The sequence below is a fragment of the Xenopus laevis genome, chromosome 9_10S (genome assembly GCF_017654675.1).
Source record: "Xenopus laevis strain J_2021 chromosome 9_10S, Xenopus_laevis_v10.1, whole genome shotgun sequence".
Lineage (NCBI taxonomy): Eukaryota > Metazoa > Chordata > Amphibia > Anura > Pipidae > Xenopus > Xenopus laevis.
In genome coordinates, this window is record NC_054388.1 from 70,392,565 (window position 1) to 70,412,019 (window position 19,455).

The 19,455-nt window shown below is 39.2% G+C and overlaps 1 protein-coding gene across 2 annotated transcripts in view; it reads right to left on the minus strand.

Annotated features, from left to right (window-relative positions):
- Positions 1–7,093, minus strand: part of LOC108703019 (zinc finger protein 385B-like) — a 268,896-nt gene extending 261,803 nt beyond the window's left edge. For both annotated transcript variants that reach the window (XM_041578353.1, XM_041578352.1), the window contains exon 1: positions 6,954–7,093. The gene's annotated coding sequence lies outside the window, so the exon portion shown is untranslated. The remainder of the gene's footprint in view (positions 1–6,953) is intronic.
- Between the last annotated feature and the right edge of the window lie 12,362 nt (positions 7,094–19,455).

Genomic DNA, 19,455 nt, shown 5'->3' on the forward strand with positions numbered 1-19,455 from the left:
GTACATTCACTGCAAAAACTGCATGTACTGCCTCTTAGCATATAGCAAAAGCAAATATTCCCCAAACTGTGGAAAAACTGTATATACTGTACATGTTCACGTGTATTTATTTCCTTTCAATGTGCTGCTTTTGTTTCTTTGCAAACATTACAGTTTCTTTTTCATTTGAAAGTGGTATTTGCTTATCCCCTTCTGTGGTTCTGACTTTTGAAATAATGGTTTACAGAAATCAGTTTTCCTAAAAGTCTGGCTTCTTCTATACTTTTTCAGGAGTCAGAACCAGCATTGCACAGAAACGACCCAACAGATACTGTTTAATCAATAACGGCTAAGAGTGAAAATAGCTTTAAAACCACTAAAATAATTCATTTATGTGTATTTGAAAGTTAATTAGTGGGAGGACCCCTTAAAACTAAAACAAACTAACCAACAGACAGTTTGAAGCAGTTCATCTTTTTAGTCTGTCTGTAAACTGTAGTCTGTCTAAACATGTAGATGCCAACACTTTCACTGACATGCTATAACAGTTTATGGGAATAAACCTATGGTTTGCATGATAATAGCACAGGAGCTTAAAAAGAAAAAAAAATCCGCAAGTGGGGAATTCAAAATGTTCCAAATGAGCATAAGAGAATATTCCAGAGGTGAGAATGTTCTCAGCCTTTAATTACTCAAGGGTTAATATTGTTCTATAAATACACCACTTTCTTCTGGATGCTTGTCTAAAATCATTTAGAAAACCACAGATAGCAAAACAGAGGAACAAGACACAAAGCCAGAGCCAAAGTGACTTTGGAAAGAGAAACAAGCGGTGGGTTTATGGGTCTGAATAACCTGACTGTTCATTTAACTAACTAGGATATGAAAGAACAAATATTTACTGAGCTCTGGGCAGTCAGATACACTGACTATAAAGCTACTAATAAATATGAAGTAATGGCACTAACTGTGTGCATCAGGGATTTTAAGATAGTCACTTTACAAACAAATTAATCTGTACTGATTTCTATATAAGATTAAAGGAGAACTAAACCCTAAAAATGAGTATGGCTAAAAATGCCATATTTTATATAATGACCTTATTGCTCAGCCTAAAGTTTCAGCTTCTCAATAGCAGCAATGATCCATGATTTCCAACCTGTCACAGGGGGTCACCATCTTGGAAAGTGTCTGTGTCACATGCTCAGTGGGCTCTGAGCAGCTGTTGAGAAGCTAAGCTTAGGGGTCGTGGCAAATTATCAAGCAGAACATAAGGTTGGTCTGTAATATAAGCTAATGTTACAAGGCTGATTATTAATTGCTGATGCTAGTTGCACTGGTTTTTGTGCTGTCATATTCAGTAATTATCTGTATTAATTATTAACCATGCTTATATTATAACATTTGTATTCTATGTGTACTGTATATTTTGAGTCGGACCCTAAACTCAGTAAGTGACAGCAGCACAGAGCATGTGCAGTGAATCAGTAGAAAAGAAGATGGGGAGCTACTGGGGCATCTTTGGGGACACTGATATTTACTGCTAAAGGGCTGTGGTTGCCTTGTGCTGGTACAAAAGCTCAAAACATAATGTACAACATTTCTAGCCTACTTCTTTAGTTCAGTTTAAGTTCTCTTTTAAAGCTGGCAATGCCAAGAACTGTGTCCCAAACTAATGCTGAACTACACCCAGAAGTGTTAGCTGATTACTGCAGTTCATGTATATGTTATGTGTGCAATATATATAGGCAATGATAGATCCTTTTATACAGGTCGTAAAATGCCACGGTGACTTCAAAAAGGTGGAGGTTAATTCTGCAAAGCAGGGTCGCCAAACAACCAAAATTGGCCTTGATGGAAAAAAGCCATTTGCATGCACTGCCACAAACCTAATCACTATAAAAAAACTGCTGCTGTAGATCTCTGTACACCAGAATAGGGGCTTTGCGCTACATTTTACACTTGGATTTTCTTATCCGGTATGATGAGCAGAGTGCAGCACTGCCCTGCCCTGATGCCCTCTTTGCTCCCTTTAGTACTTCTGCACTTGCAGCAGGGGCAGTAATATATGATCCCTAGTGACTTCTTTCCTTAAACTTTGAATTTGTGGAAACATTATTCCCTGTATAGATATAGTATTATAAACACATATCGGTAAGCAATGTCACAGAGCTGAAATGACTCAGCACCAATTGTAACTGATGATATCATTAAGTGCAGTTCATACAAAATGTTATCCCTTATATATATATTGTATTTTTATGCACTCTATAGCACTGTGGCTCCTTAACAGGGCTTTACAAACAAAGTTAAACATACATACATATGGATCCATAAGTCTGTATCTTTTGCTGGACAATATCTATTTACTGCACCTATTTACAAGAATGCAAAACTGACTGCTCAACATTGCAACACTCTGCTCCCTACTAGCACTTTGTACAGACTTACGGGGAGGTGATCAAAGGGCCAGTGGGGACACAAACCTACAAATCCTCTGGATTTTGGCTTTACTAACCAGACAGTGGCAGTGCTAATTGTAAAACATGTGACATCTTACAGTACAGATGCTTGCATTGTAAAATATGCTAAGACTTTTGCTTTAACAGGGTTCACCCACCATGTTCTTTCATATTTGTTCTTTCATATTGTAACCTTCTCTTTCAGACCTGTTAATCATCGGGCTTCTGCTACTTTGTTTCAGGAGTCAGGGTGAACAGTGAAGAGAATATAAACAATCAGCCAAATACTACTTTCTATATCAACTACAAATAACTTTCACTCTGTTAAAAATTATTGGATATCACTGATGATAATATGGCATTACTTACAAAACAATGCAACAAATACATTGGTTTAATGAGTAACAAAAACCAGCAACTGTAAAGCAATCAAACTATCACAGGGTGTCCCCACAATTTAGCCATAATTTTTGCCTACTTATTGTATCTATGACTCTATGGGGCAAATTCACTAACCTCCGAAAATTCGCCAGCAACGGCTTCACTCACAGCGCAACACTTCGCCAGGCGTAGATTCGCCAGGAAACACTAATTCACTAAAATCCGAAGTTGCGTCCAGGGCGCCGAACGCTGGCGAAGTTGCGCTGAAAAAGGAAAAGACACTAGCGTTTTTTGGGACTTAGAAAATGTTTCAAATATTTTTTTTAGGAACGTCTATCTATTCTATTGCACTTCGCCTGATCTGAGGTGGTAAAGGCAAGTGTGGCACAAGAGGTAACGTTCAGTAAAATCCACATCTTAGTGAATTTGCGTAGTTACGTCCAATCGCCAGAGAGCAATTTCACCAGGCGTTAGGGAGGGAAGTACTGCTAGAGTCTATCTCCTTCACTAGCAAAGTTACGCCGAAATACCGAAATGACGTCACGCTGGCGAATTTTCGCCAGCGTTAGTCACTTCACCCTTTAGTAAATTTGCCCCTAAGTAGGAGAGATTCAGGATTACTAGCATGACATGGCATAACTACTTATCAACATTCCCTGTGACAACAGGGTGGCCCAGTGGCAAAGGGGGTTCCAGAAAGGATTTGCAACTCCCAGCTCCCTCTCTCCTGCCTGCAACCATACTGTCACATATAATCACGTGTGGGCATGGGTAAAGTGATGGGGGCCTCAAAAACTTTTTTGAAAGGGGAAGGCCCAAGACAAGTGAAGTTATGCCACTGCTAGTGTGGGAGCCCATCTGCATCTAGAAGAAATGCTAAAGGCTAAATGGTGTCAGTACTGCTTTGATATATTTTGATGCTGTACAATGAGCACTCTCCCGCTGTTGTACTACAACTCCCAGAATTCACTAATGGTTAAAGGCACAGTGAGCTACTTGTTGAATTATAAATAATGAGTATGGGTATTTTCCATCACTGAGGACAACCTGCCAAGGTATATACAATTTCAATAGTATCCAGCCTGGAATTCAAGGAGTTACAGAGTTTTTCTGGCTTTGCAGGTAATTCCTAATGACCACCTATAGAGGACAAACTTAACACTGTGCCTTATCAATAGGATCGGTGGAGCTGAAGTGTATTTAACGATTCAAGCGAGTCTCACTAAAGCTTACAGCAAATGTCTTACTTTGAATCTAGATCACACGCAGTCCCGGAAATCTAATTTCAGCCATACTTGCTAAATGTGCAACATTGGTTTCAGTATTTTAAAGGTTACACAGCACAGCAGGTTGGATTAAAGCCTGTTCCAACAGAATCTGGCACAATCCTGCAGCTCTCTCTCTCTATATATATATAGACATATATACAGTAGGTCGTTCTTCCCATTCAGTGTGTGGCTATTGTACTTAAATGGTGCAACATACACCTCTGTCAGGATATCCTCCTTGCATATAGCTAATTACCTGTGCACTGCTAGTACTTCTTCTACCAAGAAATATGAGGCTTGCAATGAAAAGAGATCCCTTTCTGACTATACCGTAGCAAGAGAAAGCCTTACAAATATACTAACGAGATAGAACTGGACTTTTAAAAGTGTTTAATTTCAATTCAATAATTTACTATAACTAATGGATTAAGGATAAAAAGGAAAAATGACTATGAAGATTTTCATTCATCCAGGTCATGGTATATCTATTATAGGTAAATCTAAAAACAACTGTACTTGCTGAAAAAGGACTTGATAAAAAGGAAAAATATAAATAGACAGGAAGTTCATATTCATATACAAATGACTATATAATATACCCAACAAATCAGAGGTAATTATGTACAGAGCTGATCTGTCAACCTTCATTGGCACGTGACTTTTGCGCATTCCCACTATTGTATTGTATTGCTATATAATATACTGGGCAACAAGTTATTCTTAAGCTCAAACTAAAGGTGGGCCCCAAATTGGATGCCCCAGCAAAGTGCACACTTATTATGTCAGTGGGTAGACAGAGCCAGTGAGTGAGACTTTTCATGGTCTCAAGTTGAAATTTTAACCACAAAATAAAATACTTCAAATCAACCCAGCATTCTATTGTGTGCTGTGTCCCTTGTAGCCCAGTGTGCAAGCTATCCAAAATAACATGTTACCATAATATGTTCATAGGAGCGATGATATTTTTAGAAGCAGCACTGTGTTTGGATAATGCACTTCTGCAACACTTTTAAACAAATATGTTACCAGGAACCCTCCTGAATTTCTAGCATCTATGAGCTAATTCAGTCATCTTACCATTTGGCATTATATCTGGGTTAATGGATGGCAGTCCTAGTCTATGCAGAGTATTAGACGTGATATACACAATGCTGGAAGAATTACTCAGCCCACCACAGGCACATGTACACAAACACTGGCACAAGCACACTTACTGGAACAAGCACACACACACTGCTACATATACACACACTGACTCAGGGATATATGTTAGCACATATACACACACTGGCAAATATACACAGACTGGCACATATACACACACTGGCACATATACACACTCTAGCACAGGGACACACACTGGCACATATACACACACTGGCACATATACACACATTGGCACATATACACACACTGGCACACATACACATTCTAGCACAGGGACTCATGTTGGCACATATACACACATTGGCACATATACACACACTGGCACACATACACACTCTAGCACAGGGACTCATGTTGGCACATATACACACACTGGCACATATATACACACTGGCACATATACACACATTGGCACATATACACACACTGGCACATATACACACATTGGCACATATACACACATTGGCACATATATACACATTGGCACATATACAGACACTGGCACACATACACATTCTAGCACAGGGACTCATGTTGGCACATATACACACATTGGCACATATACACACACTGGCACACATACACACTCTAGCACAGGGACTCATGTTGGCACATATACACACACTGGCACATATACACACACTGGCACATATACACACATTGGCACATATACACACACTGGCACATATACACACATTGGCACATATACAGACACTGGCACACATACACATTCTAGCACAGGGACTCATGTTGGCACATATACAGACACTGGCACATATACACACACACTCTAGCACAGGGACATGCTGGCACATATACACACATTGGCACAAGCACACACACAAACAGGTACAAGGGGCCAGGCACATGCTTATACACTGGCACATGGAAACATAGCAAATAGTGTGCCACAAGCATACAGACAGGTACAAGCATGCATACAAACACAGACACAAACACAGACACATTACACTCACTGAAAAAAAAACATACACAAAAATAAACACTCACAAGAACAATATGATAAACATTCAAGCACACAAACACATATACAGACAAGCACACAAAATATTCACATGTACACAAACATACATTAAATACAAAGAAAACCCCAGGCGCACCAGCTGCAGAACCATCGCTGCAAACTTAGCAAACAGAAGCCAAAGCAGCTGTGTAACCTACAATATATTTATATATATATTCCTGTGCTACCTACACTATGTAGATGTCCCCATCTAACCTACACTATATATATCCCTGTGTAACCTACACTATATATCTATATATCCCTGCGTTACCTACACAATATATATATATATATATATATCCCTGTGTAACCTATACTATATAGATGTCCCAGTGTAACCTACAATCCGAGGAGAATGTGGCTTGCGAGTAATGCTTAGGGCACTGACAGGGACAAGTATTATTACAAGTGACAGCTCCCAGCTAGTACTTTCCCCTCCAGTCATATCACACATGACTGCCCATCACACACAGGAGCCTGTTCCCCTACTACAGAACCTCAGGGTTTCAGTCAGTGGCACCGGCTACTCACCAGCAGCTCAAGTTCAACAATAAGCGGCGGGGGATGAGTTCGTCCCCTCACTGAGCTCTACTGCCGGGGTGGAATCTGCACAAGCAACTTATTTCAATGTGCCCAAGTGCTGGCGGGAGAAACATCCGAATTCCTTACCTTGGCAGGTGGCACGGGGATAGGGAGTGACCGCAGCCGCCGCTCTGATTGTTGGAGCCGCTGTCCTTCTTAGTCCCGATCAGCTGAGGCTTTTCTCTCTCTAACAAGGTTGCGCTGCAAAAGCTCAGGCTCCGGGACTTGTGGAGCGCATGCGCACTGCCGCCAGGTGATGGGCACCCCTGCTGTTCCTGTCCAGTAGCCAAGCGTGGCACAAGTTTCATATTCTGCTGCTGCGCCGGTGCATTTAGCGAGGGACCACTGTTCCATGTATGTAGTGATGAGATGATTAGCCAGGAACACCCTTATATACAGACTAAAGTAATGAGTAGTGATGTGTTTTATATTGTAAAATAAATGTTAATAACAGTAATCGTTTGCACTGAAATCCAATATACACAGTGGCAATCGCCATCTGCTCTTACACTACAACTCCCACAATCCCCTGACAAACATTTGTAAAATTGTAAGTGCAATGTATCTTCATTCTAATAAAGGTGCTGATACAATATTACACGATGGGAGCTTGCCCCTTCTTTTAAATTGATTTGTAAACTTTGCCTGCTTGGGACCAGCAGATCAAAGGGGTTGTTCACCTTCAAACACCTTTTTTTCAGTTGGTTCAGATAGATCACCAGAAATAAAGTATTTTACCAATTACTTTCTATTTTATGTTTTTGACCGTTTTTCTAATATTGAGGTGCAAAGTTTCATTTTTCACCTTCTAAAGCAGTTCTGGGAGGGGAGGTCGCTGACTCTTTAACTGTTTAAATTTATACATTTACAGTCATATGAAAAAGTGTGGGAACTCTTCTTAATTCTTTGGAGTTTTGTTTGTCATTGGCTGAATTTTCAAAGTAGCAACTTACATTTTAATATATAACATGCCTTATGGAAACAGTAGTATTTCAGCAGTGACATAAAGTTTATTGGAATAACAGAAAATATGCAATATGCATCATAACATAATTAGACAGTTGCATAAATTTGGGCACCCAACAGAGAGATTACATCAATGCTTAGTTGAGCCTCCTTTTGCAAATGTAACAGCCTCTAGACTCCTCCTATAGCCTTTGATGAGTGTCTGGATTCTGCATGGCGGTATTTTTGACCATTCGTCCATAAAAAATCTTTCCAGTTCAGTTAAATTTGTGCAACTGTGCCTGTGGCCTTCCATTTTTTGATTACATTCCTTAAAGTTGAAATTGACAGTTTAAGGGCTCTTACTCACTGGCGTTCTGACCTGCGCTCCCCTGCGTTCCGTTTTTTGGCGTTCAGCCGCAGGGGAGCGCAGGAATAGATGCATGTCATTATTTCAAATGGGGCTGTACTCACTCAGGCGCGTGTAGGCGCCGAACGCAGGAAAAATGCAGCATGTTGCGTCTCAACCTGCGTTCGGCGCCTACACGCGCCTGAGTGAGTACAGCCCCATTTGAAATAATGACATGCATCTATTCCTGCGCTCCCCTGCGGCTGAACGCCAAAAAAACGGAACGCAGGGGAGCAGGTCCCCTTTAAGCAATAAGTATTCTGATAGGTAGTTGGGCTTAGTGTTGACACTGATTTCTGCTAAATCCAAGAACAGATTGACCTGCTTAGAATCTTTCTGGATTTCCCCAGTTCAGACTTTTTTCTACTCCACAGTGGTATATTTAGAAAAACAGAATATGGTTTCCTGTACTCACAAGTTTACTTATATTTTGTTGATTTTTATGTAAAATTATTCTGGCAAATTTGAAAAAAAAGTGATACCGTAAACAACACTGAAATACAGACAATAAAGTAAAATGCTATAAACAAAACATAAGGCTTTGTACCTTTTCAAGGATGTAAGCAAACATTTTCAGAAAGTTGGGAAAACTCTATGGGGCAGGTCTAGAGTTATTCCCTGCAGTCCCAGATATTTTGTGAGTTATTATTATAAAACAATAGGTAGAGCACGTATTTCGTCAATATCTTGAACAAACCGGTTTTATTTGGTGTTTTTCAGTTGTTAATAGTTAGTTTTGAAGTACGATGAAACAGAAATAATTTCTAAAAAGATTTTTTTTTTGTTGAACTAGGGAAAAATGTAGAATTTATATGACTAAAAATACTTTTTCATTATTGTCTTATAAACTGCACATGGCCATACATTGTGTGCATGTTGGACGTGGGGGATGAAAGACATACGGGGGAATGTAATAAAAATCGCTAAGGAAAAAATATTCGCAATGCGAAAAGTTATGCCTTTGCGCGAACAAATTTTGCTTTGTGCGAATTTAATATAGCTTTTGCGAGCCCGGAAACTGTTTAGCGACCACTTCCGACAGTGAAAGACCGTTTGCGAATTTTATAGTTTGCGCCAATGCGCAGTCAATGTAATAAAACTTCTTACTGAAAAAGTCGTTATGTTTGCTCCAAAAGATTACGACACCTTCAAGCACTTCTTATGAGTGCGCAATTAAAATTCGCAATGCGCAATTAAAATTCGCAATGCAATAACAGTTTAAGGAACAATATTACATTGCGAGATGTGGATTTTTAGTCTTATTGGTGCGAATTGTTTTGCTCTTTGCGACTTTTATTACATTCCCCTGATAGAGTCTTTATGCATGATTTGTAGTTGATTATATATGATAATGTAGGGACCCATAGGGTTAATATGCCCTATGGCTTTAATTTCCTACCCTGCCTCTTTTTCCCTAGGTGCTGGGCAAAAGCCCATGTATCTAGTGTTAATCTACGTATGTTAGTTATTGGCCAAGAGGTGTAATGATCACTTCCTTCCACACTTTAATATACTGTAGTGTATGAAAAAGGGTGGATCTTCCTCTTTGGCTTCTGGTGTCCTGATCAGCTGGATGTGCCCATTGAGCCTGGGTACACCAATGCCCAGTAAAGCCATTGCCCTAAAGGGACCAGCATCTCTAGTGTCTGAGTCAGGGAGCAGGGAACCCCGTGAACTAGGTTAACTAGAGACAGGATAATATATTTTATAGACTCTCTATGAGAGTAAGATAGAGAGTACAGACAGCAAGAGCAGCTTTGTGCTCCATTGAGGATCTGTAGCAGGGAGTAGCTCCCCAAGACTCCTAGATTGCCTTTAGTGAAGGGACCACAGTGGATAGGTTGTCATGCTAGACTTCTTCTCCCTGACCACTAAACTGGGTGGCATCCAGACCACTGCCTGAAGGAATTCCCTTACTGCTTGACATTCTTATGGGAGTCACATTCCACAGCTGTCTTTCATCCAACTGTCCTAGTCAGGGCCGGATTTACATAGTGGGCGCCCCTAGGCCCACTGCCGTTCGTCGCCCCTGTCCTCTCCCCTTTATTCGTGCAAATTTTCATCATCAATGGGGAAATTTTAAAAATGATTGTATCTCCAATGCATTCCCAGTGTTTTTGAACCAATGGTGGCCTTTCCACAAATCCAGGCCTGGTCCTAGTTCATGATGATTATATTCTGCCTATGCCTCACATGACTGTAAGTAAATCTGTGGGGTATTTGTCTTGAACAAATACATTTGTTACTCCTTTGTTTCACCACAAGAACCTCCTAGCGTCCATTATTTCATTGCACATTAGCTTGTGGTAGTTATAGTTACACTACACCACACCTGAAATCTTCCACTTAGCGAAGTCCCTAGCCTGAAGTGTTTGAGTCACAGCACCAACTTATCCCTGCTTTGTACTGGTGACTACATGGTGAATCCATTCAGGTTGAGATTCAGTTGCTACCCTTAATGGCACTTGCCAGCAAGGAATCTTCCTGTGACTTGTGCAGTGGCAGATGATGGAACTTGTGTATCAGTGATGTTACATAGTTACAGTTAAAGTGACACTGACACTAACATATTTTCTTTTCAAAATATTAATCTATATTAAAAGTTCCTTATAGGTCATGTTGTTCATTTTTGCTAATAATTCTACTTTTGTAAGTAATTATTACTTGAAGTTTCTAAACCTGACTGTTTTGCTAACCTGACCCATCTCAGTCTGTCAGTTAGAGTTTCTAATGCCAACAGACTCCTGCTGTACAAATGTGGCAGCCCCCTCATAGAAGAATTATGCAATTCCCTAATATGTGAACCATGTAACAGTAGTTTTATTACTAGAATTGGGACTATCAAGAAGAAAACCTTCATTAACTGGTTCCTCATTTGTGTAGACAGTTAATGTGTATCAGTAGCTGCAAAATCAAAAAAAAAAAAAATCAAAAGTTACAAAATCCTGACTGTTTGCAGTCCATATAACCACATGAAAACGGCTGGATCTGTGAATTTTGATCTTACTTCTTAACTTTTACAGCAAGACCAGTCAATTTGATCTAAACTATCTCATACCCATTCCATGGTTAGCAAAACTTTGCTGCATATACTTTTTCTTGCCTGTGTCCTCTTTTGTGGGTAACAAGCTTGGCTTTAGTAAGAATGAACATAGGGAAAGTAGTTACTAAACACAGAAATACCATATCAATTATCATGGACCAGATTTGTTGAAATGCTGTCAAGAAGCATGATATTGAGTCTGAAATAAAAGGGATCTTTGTCATTGGGTTTATTATTATAAAGTAATTTCAAAATCTTGAATTAGTAGTTATACATTTTTTGATGCAGTGTTTCTTTTTCCACTTGGCTTTAGTTGATTCATTTTTGCTTCTACAACATGTATATTTCATGGGATATTGATTCTTTTTTTTATTCCAGCTCTGTGTGTGTTTTAAGCATTCTGGTTGGTTTAAAAAACTCAAAAAAAGAATGCTACCTTCATACAAGTTGCACTAGTTGCCAAAATGTAAATCATATTTGCAGCTTTTCATAATACTGTTTAAGGCCCTTTTTCCATGTATGTTAGCATGTTATTTGTATAATAAATAATTGGCTGAATATTCCCTCTGATGGGGAGGATTGTTATATCTATTCTGGCTCAGGGGTTAATAGGAAAAGGTGATTAGTGTGTAAGTATTGGGAAGGCAGTGTAAAAGTAATTTTGCTTGGTGAAAGCAGGGCCAGGCCCAGGCAACCTGGCCAGCCCTGTCCCCTGCTCTGAGAACATCAGCATGCACGTGAATAACTGTAGGTACACTTGCCTGGGTGTAGGCGACAGGGGAGGCACCCCCAAGCTTTGCATTCTAGGCACGCGCCTCTTCTGCCTACCCTACTTCCAGCCCTGGGTGAAAAGATCTTTGGATCCTGTCCATCTGCACTTTCTCCAAACAAGTGGGATGAACGGAAAATCGTGAATACCCATGGGTTTTTTTCTCTTCAAAGGAGAATGGTAAGGAGGATTTGCTGTGAAAATCCTCTTAAACATACTGCATATTACTATACATTTTTAAATTGCACTATACACCTAGCCAAGTGCTGCTATATCTATCTATTGTTAATCTTATCCATTCCATCTATCTCAGTCTACTCCTGACAATAATTGGCAGACCCCACTCATGGCTTCACTTTTCTCCTGGGTCCTCAACAGCCCTAAGTTCTGATGTCTTTTAAGTTACACCACCACTGTGAAGGAATCTCAGGGCTGCTGATGTTTTAAATTCTGTGTTTTTTAGATAGAGAATACATGAATTATTTGTGCCTGTGCTCTGCTAAAATTTCAGCCTTAAAATATGAGTACTGTTGTTTATAACAGGAAGAGATTGTATAGACATGGAGCTATTCTTGACTATGAGGCAGAAAATGCAGCAATAATTTCAGAAATAAGTAAATAACTTGTAATTATGCTATTACTGTTGTGTTCTTGTTACAGCAAGGAACATAACTTTGCTGCTGAGCAAGAAACGGTTATATAGTGTCTGGGAATTGCTGGGCTATATTAAAAACCAAATAAGTAACACAACATTACTCATTGACTGCTGGAGGGAGTAATTTCACAGGGGGCTGTAGATGAGCTTTAACACAGTAAAGGAGGATTATGGCTCCATTGATGCTATTCACAGGGAAGATAGAGAACATGACACATGGCTAAGAGTGCAGACCTCTCAGGGGCAAGGCAGCTTTGAAAAGAGTTCCAGAAGGTCTTGTGTCCCTTGGCACTTCTTTTTAACAGATCCTGAATGACATACAAAGAAGGTTTTTTTGGGTATGAACACAAGCCTCCCATGTACAACACCTTCAGTTCAGTATATATGGAATAAAGAAAAAGGCACAACTATTTACAGTTCTTTCCAAGAGATCAAAAAGTTGCACTTGAGAATGGCTGGTGCAAAACTAAGGAGGTCAGGTGAATTCTGAACAAAAAACAGTGTGCGTTGACCTTTTTTACACTTTGAATTTTGCATCCTTGTGAACTTTTCAAAGGGCTCACTTACAATTGCAAGTGCAGTGTATAAAGTTCAATTTCAGGTGCAATTCACTATATTTTTAACCCATAGTGATGAGTGCACACATTTTTGCTCAGCACAGTTGCATCCAATACATTAAATCTTGTACAACTACACTTTTGTGCTTTTTTGGATCAGGCATCATTGCACTCAGTAAGGATTGAGGATTACATCCAGTCCGTAACTCATTTTTAACGTGACACCTGGATGTAATTCTTCTAGGCTAAAGTCTGCTGAGCCTATCAACGCAACCCAAAGTGGGAACCCATCAATCAGGCAGCACCAGAGTTCCCCTGCCTCTATAGTAACACTTGCATCTGATTCATCAGACAGACTGGGCAGGCGCAGTGGTGTTGGTGCAAATATAGGCAAGTGCAAGAGACATTTACTGAATAACATCAATACACCCAAAGTCCATTTTTGCATGACTGCAGTTAAAACTGTGTTCGTAATTGCATAATATTTTACATCTCTATACTACTAACTACTAACCTTCCCTAACAGAATTCTCCAGACCACAACTCTCAAGGACCCATTTACTAACAATTGAATGTAGTTTTTTTTCCATGAATCACAAAAAATCATTATTACCCCATATTTTAAAAAGCTCTTAAAAAATTGAGATTTATTAAGTGTAAAGACCACGAAAACCTCAAAACTTTGCCAAGTAGAAGTTGTCGAGGTCCTATAGAAGGCAGTGGGAGCTTTTCTGATCTGATTGGACTGATTTTAATTAATTCTGACTTTTTGAGGTTTTCAAATTTTTTCTCCACTAGGAATTTTCCAGAAAACTAGAATTTTTAGAGGTTTTCGAGGTATTGCGTTTTTTTACTGCATTGTTCAGCTCTTGTTTTCATACGTACTTGTATACATACATTTATTCGGATATTTTCATAAATTCAATGGCAATTGTGGTTGTAGAGTTTGTGAGTTTAGTTCTTGTTTCAAAATCCTCTAAAACCACTAAAATCCAACTAATGGCGGCAGCAGCCCTTGTATCCCCCCTGTTCCTCTTGCATTCCTTATGTAAATTGGGATCCTACGTTAGATAGTTAAAGGGCATAGAAAAAGGTTTTAGGAATAATTTACATCCCCTTTAAAGCTGATAACTTGCAGCTGTGATTATAGGTAAAAAAAGGAGTCACAATTATAAGCCAGATAATATCTACCAATATTTCCAAACACTATTGTGAACAATTCCTAAGAGAGAAAGCAGAAGAAAAATATACAGGCTGAGGGTTTTATATGTAATGACATGCCATTTACTCTTTATTTCTCCACTACACCTGCCTTCATCAAATCTATACATTTATGAGACCATTTTTACTACTGAAGGGACTTTGGGTGCTTTAAAGCTTACATAGATTTTTTTTTATTGTTCTTACTTACTGTGTATGGAGCCAAAAGCCCCTAGTTTTATGCTCCTGCATGGATTGTTCCAGAATACATCATTATAGGACCAAGTTACGATATGTAGAAAGAGGCAACACAAAAACAAACACACTATGCCCAGTTTGAATGGCCCAGAACAGAATTCCAAGTTGAGAGATAAGCATGGGCAGTAGGGATATATAAAATAGTCTGACTCCTTTCGCTGAATGGCCATAGATTATAATGGATATTAAAAAAAAAAGTCAAACGATTTTAAAAAAGTTGCGCTTTCTTTGATAAATTGTTGCGCAAAAAAAACACCCATTGACTACAATGCATTTGGCAAAGTTTTTGCCGTTTGTGAATTTTTAGAGAAGCAAAACAGGTTAGATTCAACTGTCACTAAGAGCAGTGAGATGAAATTTAAAAACTGCTGGTGACCAGGATTAGAAAAGAGCAATTCAATTTTTTTTCTCCACGTATTATGGGCCTCTACTTAAGCCTAATGCATACCATACCATCTGATTGCTATGGTTTTTTTCAGGCTGTTTTTGCTGACTTCAATATATCCATTACTGCTTGATATTGCTTTGCATTAAAATTTAAGGTGAATTGACGCTTCGCAAAATGGACTCTTTTGCTCCACCTTGCTTTCCAAAATATGCAGATTAGTTCTACTAACTCTACACCACTCATCTCTTGAATATTGAGTATTGAGAGTAGTAAGCAATTTTTGCATGCTAACATTACACTGAATGACAAAGCAATACAAATGTGAGCTGTTTAGGTGTTCAAGGGTAGAAAAACATGTCATTGATTCATTCAAGGACAATTGTTCTCAAAGAAAGAAAAAGAAAAGAAAAAAAGTCAAGTCGATCACTCCAGGCAGCATACTCATTGGAGGATCCTCTGGCATTAGTTGGACCACTGGACCTGGAAGACACATTTTATTATGAAGTTTTACTTTAGGAATTTTTACTTTAGGAATCCTTCCCTCTATGGAGGGAAAAGTGAAAATATTTTTTTACATTTAAGGTATTTGCAGTATCTTTTATTCTTTTTGTCTTTCTCGAAGAGAGCCATGGATGGCATGTGACACCTATTTACAAACTCAAACTAGAGCAGGGTAAATGTAAATTATAATTAAATACATATAAAAAACTTTCAGCTTAAATATTTTGATGCTACCTGTTCTTTAACATTTAATAATATGCACAGGACTGCTGGATTTTTTATTAAATTAAACCTCTGACCATCTTGAAGAACAAATGACTAGATTCATATTAAACATATTTTTAATATACTATGAAAAAGAACAGTTCTGGAGGGTGGGAAAATAAGCTGAAGGGAGAAGTGTAAAAGAGTAACAAGAAATAAAGGGGATGGATGTGTAACATGAGCATTCTACTGTGAAACTCGAAGACCCAAAAAGAAGACAAGACATTGAGAAGAAACCCTAATCATATGATTGTCAGGGTTGTAACTTGAGAAACCTTTCCCTGCACAACCACAAGTCCCCTTCACCCTGTTGGGAATGGGGAACCTTGAAACCCATGCAGGAGATGTAGTTTCTTACTAGATTCCCCTTCTCTAGATTCCCTTTCTCTGGCACTGATTGGAGTGTTTCATAAAAGGACAAGTTTTAATTCAGTACGAAAATAGACATTGTATCCAGAAAACAAAGAAAATGAAAAAATAGAACTATTTCTTTCAAATTCCCAAGCTCGCTAATTAATTTTCCAGACCCCCATGTGAATATAGTAACTAAAGTATAAATTGAAAAGCCTACCTTTTTGCTAGAATAAGGAGACACTTTTTTATGAAAGCTTGGTGGCCTTGAACTCTGTCCATGTCTTTTCTGCCGTGGAGTCGTATTGGTAATATTGATGGTGGAAAAGGGCTTTTTTTGGCCCTCTTTTCTAAAGTTTGCTAAAATGATATGAGTCCTCAGAAAAGTATGTATATTGTTACAGGGGGAAATGGTTTTGGTGCTTTAGTGTGTACTGTAAAATGCCCCCATTGTTAGGATATGCACAGTGATTTATTTTGTCTGCCTGTATGTGTGGTATAAATGTTTTTCCCCTTTCTCCTTTGCTGGCCAGCAAATAAACTATGCTGTCCACATTTTACCCAGCAGTACAAAAATATTACTTACCAAGTGTATCTGTTCCCATTCAGTATAATGTGAGCACATCCTTAGCACTAGGTGTGTGCAGGATACATGCACTGATCTTATTTAGAAATTTGTAAAAGCTGCAGCACAAAATGTCTTTTTATTATATGCTGATGACATGGTTTGGCCTGTATTTTTTTTTGTGAATAATAAGATTGTAAGCTCCTTTTATAGGGAGATAGAAAGCAAAATTGTATATTTATGTAAATGTATTTTTTGTTAATAGTTTCAACTTTGTGGTAGCTGAATGTGCCTTGGGCTGCTGGGAAAGGCAGACTTACATACTTAACTAACTTACACAATGCTGTGTAGGGTGGCTGCCTGAAAATAGGTAGGTACCCTGCTGATTTTTTTTATGGAGTTGGAACAGTGCTTTCTGTGAAAAGTTAGCAAAAATATTTTTCTTCTGTTTTTTTTCTGATTTTTTTATCTTTGCTCTGGAAAGAAATTTACCTTCCAACAACTGCCGGCTCCTGATCTTTGATGAATGCAGGAAGAACTCACATCCCAACACCCCTGCCACAAGCTGCAGGAGCATTAAACGGGTTCAAAAATGCAGGGCCCTGATGGGCATTTACATGCCTACCACCACCCACCCCTTCTGAATATAGTGCTACCAAACACAAGTAACCCTGTATTCATTGGGAAAATGCAGGTCTCCATGTACGTTTTGTAGTAATTGTTTAAAGTGCAGGGAAAGAAGTGCAGAAAACAAATGGTGGCTGCTCCCCCTTTTTTAAACTTTTCCCTTGGCCCTGCACTTAATAATTGACCCCCTGTAATTTTACATAGACATAGGTTGGGGCAACTCTTAGCAATTGTAAGCCATAAATGTCTACCCTTTAACAGTTTCAAAACACTGTACCTTTTATTTATTGAGTCACAACTGTGTCCATCTGTCAGATACTGTAACTGTTATAATTGTATAGGATGTTAAATGATTTTTTTTCAGCTGAGAATAGAGGAGTGGATGAGAGAGGTCTTACATCAAACAACACTTTCTCTTCCTTTGGGTCACAATGAAGAACTGGGGCACTGGAATTTTAACGTTTGAAGCTAACAAATTCTAGATGGAATTATTCTCTTTCTTCTCTGAACATTACCAACGTTGAAATGTTCTTTTGCTCATGCAGTGATTACTAGAGATGTCGCGAACTGTTCGCCGGCGAACTTGTTCGCGCGAACATCGGGTGTTCGCGCTCGCCGGAAGTTCGCGAACGTCGCGCGACGTTCGCCATTTTGGGTTCGCCATTGTTGGCGCTTTTTTTTGCCCTCTCACCCCAGACCAGCAGGTACATGGCAGCCAATCAGGAAGCTCTCCCCTGGACCACTCCCCTTCCCTATAAAAACCGAAGCCCTGCAGCGTTTTTTCACTCTGCCTGTGTGTGCTGAAGAGATAGTGTAGGGAGAGAGCTGCTGCCTGTTAGTGATTTCAGGGACAGTTGAAAGTTTGCTGGCTAGTAATCGTTTTGATACTGCTCTGTTATTGGAGGGACAGAAGTCTGCAGGGGTTTGAGGGACATTTAAGCTTAGGTAGCTTTGCTGGCTAGTAATCTACCTTCTACTGCAGTGCTCTGTATGTAGCTGCAGTGGGCAGCTGTCCTGCTTCTGATCTCATCTGCTGACTGCTGCAATAACAGTAGTCCTTGTAAGGACTGCTTTTATTTATTTTTTTGTTGTTTTACTACTACTACTACTACTACTACTATAAGAGCCCAGTGCTATTAGTCTAGCAGTGTTGGGGAGTGGGACTGGTGTGCTAATCTGCTGCTCCTAGTAGTTCAGCAGCACCAACTTTAATTTTTTTTTTTAATATTCATTTTTTTTTATTTTACTTTTTTTTATTTTACTACCGCTGTAGTAGTGTATAAGTTGACCTTTTAGGCATTATTTGCCCTGTAGGCATTATTTGCACACTGTTTTCTTCAACCCGCCATCGAGCTGTGTGACCTTGTTCACATTCTGTCTAAATATCCATAATATTACCGTCTCCAGAAAAAACACCGGAGTCACTTTTTTCAAGCAGCCATAATATATTTTACGTAATCCGTATCCACCGCTGTAGTAGTGTATACGTTGGCCTTGTAGGCATTATTTGCACACTGTTTTCTTCAACCCGCCATCGAGCTGTGTGACCTTGTTCACATTCTGTCTAAATATCCATAATATTACCGTCTGCAGAAAAAACACCGGAGTCACTTTTTTCAAGCAGCCATAATATATTTTACGTAATCCGTATCCACCGCTGTAGTAGTGTATACGTTGGCCTTGTAGGCATTATTTGCACACTGTTTTCTTCAACCCGCCATCGAGCTGTGTGACCTTGTTCCCATTCTGTCTAAATATCCATAATATTACCGTCTCCAGAAAAAACACCGGAGTCACTTTTTTCAAGCAGCATTCATATATTTTACGTAATCCGTATCCACCGCTGTAGTAGTGTATACGTTGGCCTTGTAGGCATTATTTGCACACTGTTTTCTTCAACCCGCCATCGAGCTGTGTGACCTTGTTCACATTCTGTCTAAATATCCATAATATTACCGTCTCCAGAAAAAACACCGGAGTCACTTTTTTCAAGCAGCCATAATATATTTTACGTAATCCGTATCCACCGCTGTAGTAGTGTATACGTTGGCCTTGTA